The sequence below is a fragment of the Symphalangus syndactylus genome, chromosome 1 (genome assembly GCF_028878055.3).
Source record: "Symphalangus syndactylus isolate Jambi chromosome 1, NHGRI_mSymSyn1-v2.1_pri, whole genome shotgun sequence".
NCBI lineage: Eukaryota > Metazoa > Chordata > Mammalia > Primates > Hylobatidae > Symphalangus > Symphalangus syndactylus.
Genome location: NC_072423.2, coordinates 64,093,050 through 64,102,039, shown reverse-complemented (window position 1 = coordinate 64,102,039; position 8,990 = coordinate 64,093,050). Strand labels below are relative to the sequence as shown.

At 34.6% G+C, this 8,990-nt stretch overlaps 1 non-coding gene across 1 annotated transcript; it reads left to right on the top strand.

Annotated features, from left to right (window-relative positions):
- Positions 1-5,138: 5,138 nt before the first annotated feature.
- On the top strand, positions 5,139-5,245 carry LOC129461186 (U6 spliceosomal RNA). The gene has a single exon (XR_008650414.1). It is a non-coding gene; the product is annotated as a U6 spliceosomal RNA (small nuclear RNA).
- The last annotated feature ends 3,745 nt before the right edge of the window (positions 5,246-8,990 follow it).

The window sequence follows — 8,990 nt, the reverse complement described above, 5'->3', positions numbered from 1 at the left end:
AATGTTCCATGAGCCAACTCTGTCCTCGCTTCAGATTCACTCTTTTCTCAGCCAACAGTCCTTGTTCCACACTATGGAAGATGCCAACTCATCAGTTTATCATAATTAGGCCAGATGCCCTCACCAAAGGGCCCAAGGAATACCAAACGGTCATTCCTTAGGCCCTTTGGTTAGGGAGACAATCACTAAGTTCAGAAACCTCAGGCTGTAGTTCATGAAAAAAACACCTGAGCAACAAAAGGAGTGAAGAAAGCTATTAACAACGAAGAGTTGTGTTGAGATGGCTTTTGTGCTTCTAGTCCATGTCAATCGATTAATTTCCTCTGGTCACACTCCCCTCCTCTTCAAGACTATATGGAGAGGGGTCCTTCTGTCTTTATTACAGTTAGTGACAATATGACAAAACTTACTGAATTCAGTTTCAAAATTGAAATATAAATAAATATTAGGGTTCCCCAAGGATGGAAGTTGCTTTTCCTTTCCCCAGCAAGAAGTGGAGGAGACAGGGAGAAGATGGTTCTGGGGAATATCAAAACAGCTGCAGCTCCTTAGGCAAGGGGGAATACTAGTTAGGGGCAGCCTCACATCAAGGAAAGAGATACTAAGAAACCGGTCTTATAAGGGACCAAAGCAACTGAAAAGAAAGTACATCACTTTATACCCAGTGTAAAATGCTGAAGGTTCATGGTGACCCAGGTGGATTGATTTATTATTCAAAAGGTAATAGCTTTCTAGGATTTGTGCCTGTGTCCACCTCTTCCTCTGTGGTTTCTTCGTGAGCAAGGGCTTTAAAATAGCATGTGAGAGTCAGAAAAGAAGATGCCAGAATGTCAAATAACTCCCAAGTACCATGCTGAACATTTTTGGTGTTCTAGGTTTTCCTGAGTTGTTTCTTTCAGGAGTTACAAGAGTGGAATAAATGGGCAGCCACTGAGAGGTTCAGCCTTGCTCACCTTGCTCACTGCCTTGCTCACTCACTACTTTCTGAGCAAGGCAATTCTCTTACTTCTCAGAATCCCCTGTCTGATAAAAATCAATAATAAAAGTGTATACCCTGTCCAAGCAGAAACTTTTATTTCCCAGGGGCTCAAAGCATTTCCCAATCACCAATCCTCTAATACACAATTCCAATCAGTATTTAGCCAATAGGCTAAATTTATCTTCTAAATATCAACATCTATGTTCAAATCAAGAACGGATCCAATCAGCAGGTAGAGGAATTAGAACATGCAAGTCAGTGTCCTACCAATATAATCCAGAGCCATCATGTCAGTGCAGCTAAAAATGGTATTAGCTAATTAGGTGACCACCATTAATGCAAGTCATGATGCAACGTAACTGATGGTGTTGTTGCCCTAATGACCCAAGCCACAGTTTATGGCCATACCACTCTCAACAAGTCTGATCTCCTCTAATGAACCATGCCATTTATCTGAACCTGAACTCAGATATTTAATTATATATTTATGCCCTATAAAATAGGCAGGACCTAGAAGGCTGATATTGTTTTCTGTTTCTCAGATAATAGTAATAACCTTTGTTTTTTGTGAGTAAACTAGTTGCTCCAAAGAGAAACTCACCCACAATAATTAGTTCCCTGAGATCTTTTCACAAAGTCCAGGACCCAGTGGATCCATCCAGTGGCGTTTACAGCCTGGAACTAGCATTTTCCTTACAATGGCATGGTCCAGCTCATTGACAATAACAAATTGCTAACTGTAGAATAATTTCTCTGGAATTTTATAGAATTCAAAGGAAACAACTGCATTCTTTCAGAAATTTACCACAACTGAAACAAGGCCAAGTTTATAAAAATTCCTCAACTGTAATCTGCTCCACAAAATCCCAATGCTGGAAAGAACCTTGAAGTCATCTAGTTCACACATATCCTTCAGAAAAGAAAAGATCAAAAGGACTTGAAATAAAAAAAAAAATTTAAAAAACCACTCTGGATTCCTGTCCTATTTCAGCCACTAATTCATTTGACCCAGAACGCATTACATCATCTCCCTCAAATTCACTGTCTTCATATGTATGATGATAGCTTTAAACCAGATTATGTCTAAAGTTCCATCCAACTTGAAAATCCATGATTCTATGAAATCAGACTACAGGTGGCCCTTGAATAACATGGGTTTGAACTGTGTGCATCCACTTATAAGCAGATTTTTTAAAATAAATATACTGGAAAAATTTTTGCAGATTTGTGACAATTTCAAAAAACTCACAGACAAAAAGCATAGCTTAGAAATATCAAAAAGATTAAGAAAAAAGGTATGTCACAAATGCACAAAATATGTGTAGATACTAGTTTATCACTTACTACCATAAAATATATACGAATTTATTATAAAATGTTAAAACTTACCAAAACTTAGGTACACAAACACTATACGTGGCACCATTCACATAAACAAATATAAAGATGTAGTATTAAATCATAACTGCATAAAGCTAACCATGCTACATACTGTACTACTGTAATAATTTCATAGCCACCTCCTGTTGCTGTTGAGATGAGCTCAAGTGTTGCAAGTATGCACTTAAAACCCTGTGTGACACTAATCATCTTTGCGTGAACTGTTCATCTCTCCAGTATATTGCGTTCACAGTAAAAAGTGATCTCTCAAAGTTCTAGGTATCTTTCATTGTGTTTAGTGCAATATTGTAAACCTTGAATAATACCATGGGATCCATATGTAGTGCTACTAGGCATGCTGGAAGTGCTCCCAAGAACAGAGAAAAGTCATAACATTACAAGAAAACGTTGAACTGCTTGATATATTACTGTAGAATGAGGTCTGCCGCTGCACTTGCCCACCATCTCAGACAGGCAATTCATCTTGTAAACAGATGATGTAAACTTACTATTGTGATTACTACAGTACAGTACTGTAACTGTATTTTGTCTTTCTTATGATTTTCTTTTCTTTTTCTTGTCTTTTTTTTTTTTTTTTTTTTTTTTGAGACAGAGTCTCACTCTGTGGCCAGGCTGGAGTGCAGTGGCGCAATCTTGGCTCACTGCAACCTCCGCCTCCCAGGTTCAAGCAATACTCCTGCCTCAGCCTCCCAAGTAGCTGGGACTACAGGCGAGCACCACCACGCCCAGTTAATTTTTGTACTTTCAGTAGAGACAGGGTTTCACCATATTGGCCAGAATGGTCTAGATCTCTTGACCTCGTGATTCGCCCGCCTCGGCCTCCCAAAGTGCTGGGATTACAGGCGTGAGCCACCACTCCCTGTCCTTATGATTTTCTTAATAACATTTTCTATTCTGTAACTTACTTTATTGTAAGAATACAGTATATGATACCTATACAAAATATATGTTAATCGACTGTTTATGTTATTAGCAAGGCTTCTGGTTAACAGTAGGCTATCAGTAGTTAATTTCTGAAGGAGTCAAAAGTTATTCGTGGATTTTCAACTGCGTGGGGGATCAGCACCAAAATCTGAAGTTGTTCAGGGGTCAACTAACTGTACTTGGAAACTGAATAGGGCGAAAGAGCCTACATTTTTCCTTAAAGAGAAATGCCAAGACTTTTGTTAACTTTCAAACTGGAGGAATGCTAACTGTCATAGCTGAGATCTGGGAAAATTTTAACCTATGCCAAAGTCAAGCTTCTACATAATTATTTTTAAAGTGAGGATAATTTTTCTACTTGAGACAACCTAGCCCAGTGACAGAATAAGAAGACAGAAAATGTGTCACTATTTGCTCTTGCTGAATGCAGTCCATAACTTAACTGAAGAGTAGGTGAAATGCATTACCTTCCCAGGGAACAACTCAAATCTCTTTCCTGAGAATCATTCCCTTTCTGCAAGAATTCTATGAAAGAATTATATACAATAGAATAAAAGTTTATTATTTATTTACTAAATCAAAGTTTCCTGGATCATCATTAGACATTTATCAGAAAAACAGTCATAAATTTTCTGCTTAGAGATTTTACACTTTATAATAGAACTAAAATACTCAGAATTGGAATAACTCTAAAAATGAATACAAGTAATTTAAAGGAAAATATTTAATGGATTTAGTCAATAAAGTAGTATAAAAATATACAAACTACAGGTAGGTGCTGTAGTTTAAAATTAAGCATCTTGGTATTTGTTAATTGTGTCCTTGGAAGGCATCTTTTATATCAGCCCGACTAAAATGATCTACCACCCTTTGCTCTCTCTTTAAACAAACATAGTCAGTTTACTTCCTCATACTTTGATACAAATTTCTCTATTCTGGTGAATATGGATGTCTATTTTTTCTTTCTTGGTAAGCAGAAAGAAGTCTGAATCACAATTCAAAATGCAATTTTAGTTTAAGTCAAAAATGGGGGAACTACTAATTATATGGGCAATAGTATTATGATGCGCTAAGAATGCCATCAAAACTTCTGTCTGCGTATGTATTATATAGGCAAATATTTGTGCATTAATTATATAATAGAAATAACATAAGCCGTGTGTTATCTATCATCTATTTTCTATCATATCCACTTTAACTTAAGACATAAGTACAGATTAATTAATAACCCTTAGCAAATTAATTAAAATGGGAATTATTTTCATGAAGTCACATATATCTAAAGTTGTAAGGACCAACATACATGTTGGTTTCAGTATCAATCTTTTCCTTTAAAGATCAAGGATGATTACCATTTGGAAATTAATTTTAGGCAGTTATTTGACCAATATCATAGCTCACTTAGCTAAGAAAGAAAAGAGCAAGAGTTGAGAAGCCTCATTCAGTATTGACTGCAAACTGTGGCAATGCTAGAGTTCCTAACAAAACTCCTCTATGTAAAGTTTGGTTACACAAGCTAGTAATGGCTAGGGACAGCTTGAATTTGCAGTATGTGTACACTAGTTTATCAGAACCTCAACTGAATAATGTATACTCTTTAACCCCCCCAAAAATTACCGAGTATCTTAGCTTTGGGCTTTAACTATTTGGACTAGCAAGTTTTGTTTTGTTTTGTTTTGTTTTGTTTTTAGTAGCTATTCCCAAAATGTAAATCAGTTAGTCAGATAATATATTTAATAATTGATACACTCAACAAGAATGAAAATATTCATGGATATGAAAAAATACCTCCCCTTTTCAAAAAGGTAATTTATGTATTAAGAAAAAAACTTCAGTGCTCACTTCGGCAGCAAATATACTAAAATTGGAATGATATAGAGAAGATGAACATGGTCCCTGCGCAAGGATGACATGCAAATTTGCGAAGTGTTCTGTATTTTTTTATCTGTGCAGCAAACCACCATGGCACACGTTTACCTATGTAACAAACCTGCACATCCTGTACATGTACTCTGGAACTTAAAAGATGAAAAAAAAAAAAAAAACTTTAGACAACAGATGGGCTTTAAGAGATAGAATGGAAATGTGGAAAGCTTCCAGCTTGTTCGGTAACTAGCAGCACTTAATAAGCGTCTCCTAGTTTCTTATAAAAATAACTTTGACATCAGGTGCGGTGGCTGACGCCTGTAATCCCAGCACTTTGGGAGGCTGAAGCACATGGATCACCTGAGGTCAGGAGTTTGAGACCAGCCTAGCCAACATGGTGAAACCCTGTCTCTACTAAAAATACAAGAATTAGCCAGGCGTGGTGGTGTGCACCTAGAGTCCCAGCTACTCAGGAGGCTGAGGCAGGAGAATCACTTGAACCCGGGAGGCGGAGATTGCAGTGAGCTGAGATCGTGCCACTGCACTCCAGCCTGGGTGACAGAGTGAGACTCCATCTCAAAAAAACAAAAAATAAAAAAAAAACTTTGAAGACAATTCTCATTGAAGGAAGACATCTTATGGAAATACACGACTGCTCAAAGATAAATGTATAAAGACATTCACTGGAGCTTTGTTTGAAAAGGAAATCATTAGAAATTCCCTAAATGTTCATCAAAAAACAAATGTTTAAATAAACTATGAGATACCAATGCAATAGGTTAATTTGCAGCCTTTATAAATACTGAAATATGTATACATTGATGTGAAAAGTACTCCCTGCATAAAAATAAGATTTTCAAAATATTTGGACAGTATCTATAGAATAAGCCCCTTTAAAAATAACAATCATAAAACATGTATACATTATGATAAAGGCAAAAAATTCCAATAAATATTTGCAAAATATTTGATCATCTTTTGGGAGACATGATTAGAGTGTATTTCACTTCACTTTTTGCTTATTCATTTATTTTGACATCCTTATGTGATATAATTTCCACACCATAAAATTCATCCATTTAAAGTATACAAATTCAATGATTTTCAGTATATATTACAAAGTTGAGCAAGCATCTATACACTCTAATTTTAGAACATTTTTGCTACCCCTAAAAGAAAAAGAAACCACATAGGCATTAGTAGTCACTCTCCACTCCCTCTCAAGCAACTATCTGGGCAGCCACTAACATACTTTCTGTGTCTATGGATTTGTCTATTCTGGATATTTCATATAAATGGTATTGTATAATATGTGAATTTTTGTGTCTGACTTTTTTTGCTTCACATAATGTTTTAAAGTTTCGTCCATGTTGTAGCATGTATCAGCACTTTATTCCTTTTTATGGCTGAATAATGTTCCATCATATGGATATATATTTTGTTTATCCATTTGTTAGTTGATGGACATTCGGGTTGTTTCCACTTTTTGGCTATTATAAACAATATTGCTATAAACACTGGGGTGTGTTTTTGTGTGGATGTATGTTTTCATTTCTCTTGTGTAGATGCCTAGGAGTGGAATTGCTGGGTTATACACTAACTCTATGTTTAACTTTTTGAGAAACTATTAAACTGTTTTCCATAGGAGCTGCACCATTTTGCATTGCCACCAGCAATGTATGAGGGTTCCAAATCTTCCATATTCTTGGCAATGCTTGTTGTTGTTTATCTTTTTTATTATAGCTACCCTTGTGGATACGAATTGGTATCTCATTCCACTTTTGATTTTTATTTCTCTGATGGCTAATGATATTTATCATCTTTTCATGTGTTTACTGGCCATTTGTATATCTTTGGAGAAATAGTTATTCAAATTCTTTGCACATTTTTAATTAGGTTGTCTTTTTATATGAGCTCTTTATATGGTCTGGAGACATATCCCCTATTAGATACATAATTTGCAGATATTTTCTCTTATTCTGTGGGTTCTTTTTACTTTCTTGGTGATGTCCTTTGCAGTGCAACACTTTTTTATTTCAATTAAATGCAACTTAGCTTTCATTTTCTTTCACTGCATTTGGTGTCACAGCTAAGAAATCATTGCTTAATCCAAAGTCATGAATATTTACATCAATGTTTTCTTCTAAAAGTTTTATAGTTTCACTCATACATTTAGGTCCTTGGTCCATTTTGAGTTGTTTGTGGCATGAAGTGGGTCCAACTTCTTCCTTTTATGTGTGGATATCTAGTTATTCTAGCACCATTTGTTGGAAAGACTATTCTTTCCCCTTTAAATGGTCTTGAAACCCTTGTTGAAAAATCAGTTAATCACAAATCTAAAAGTTTACTTCTGGATTCTCAATTTTATCCCATTGATCTATATTTCCAGCCTCACACCAATACTACACTGTCTTGATTATTGTAGCATTATAGTAAGTTTTGAAATCAGAAAGTATGTATCCTAGATTGTTTTGGCTATTTGGATTCCCTCATTTCCATATGAATTTTGGGATCAGCTTGTCAATTTTTGCAAAAGAAAGTCAGCTAAAATTTCTATAAAATTGCATTGAATCTGTAGATAACTTTGGCAAGTATTGCTATTTTGACAATATTGTCTTCCATTCCACGAACGTGGGATACTTTTCCATTTAATAAGGTGTTCCTTAATTTTTTCCAACCATGTTTTATAGTTTTCAGAATAAAAGTTTTTCATTTTGTTAAATTTATTCCTAAATATTCAATTAATTTTGAGCAATTGTGTATTTCCACGAGATGTACATATACATGAAATTGTTTTTATAATTTCATTTTTGGATTCTTTATTGCTAGGGTATAGAAATATAATTGAGTTTTATATATTAATGTGGTATCTTGCAATTCTGCTGGACTCAGGTATGAGATCAAATGGGTTCGGGGAAGTTCTTTACAATTATTTATGTACTAGATTATGTCATCTGAAATAGAAATAGCTTTTACTTTCTCTTTTTCAATCTAGATACATTTTATTTCTTTTTCTTGCCTAATTGTCCTGACTAGAACCTCCACTACAACGCTGAATAGAGGTGATAAAGGCGGACATTTTTGTGTTTCCATTGATTTTAGGGTTCTTGCTTTTTTATCCAATCTGACAATGTCTGCCTTCTAATTGAGGTGTTTAAAAAATTTACATTTAATGAAATTTTTATGTGGTTGGGTTTAGACACATATATAAACATTTTTTATAAACACACATTTATATATATACACACACATATGGTTGCGTTTAAACATGGGACAGCTGTGGGTTTTCTTTTTTATTTCTAATCTTTGCTCCCCTTTTTCTCTTTTTCTGCTTTCTTTGGAAGGAATTTTTTTTTCCATTTTATATCTTTTTTCCTAATTAGCCAAAGTTATGTATTATTTAATTTAATGATTGGTTTCAAAGTTAAAAATACATATTTTTATTATTTCTGTCTGCCTTCAAGTGATATTACACCACTTGACATACAGTGTAAGAATCTCACAAGCCTACACTTTCATTACTTATTTCCCTGTCTTTATGCTCTTGTCACACATTTTAATTCTACAAATATGAGTTTATAATACATTGTTATTATTTTTGCTTTAAACTATCCAATTATCTATTAAAGAGATTTAAATATTTAATAATAAGACATATTTTTTTCTCTTCTTATGTATTTTCCCTTTCTGGTGCTCTTCTTTGTTTTGTTTAGATCAGGATTTCCATCTAATACCACTTTTCTTTTGCTTGAAGGACTTCCTTTAACATTCCTTATTGTGCAGGTCTGATAGTGATAAATTCTTTCAGTTTTTACAAGTA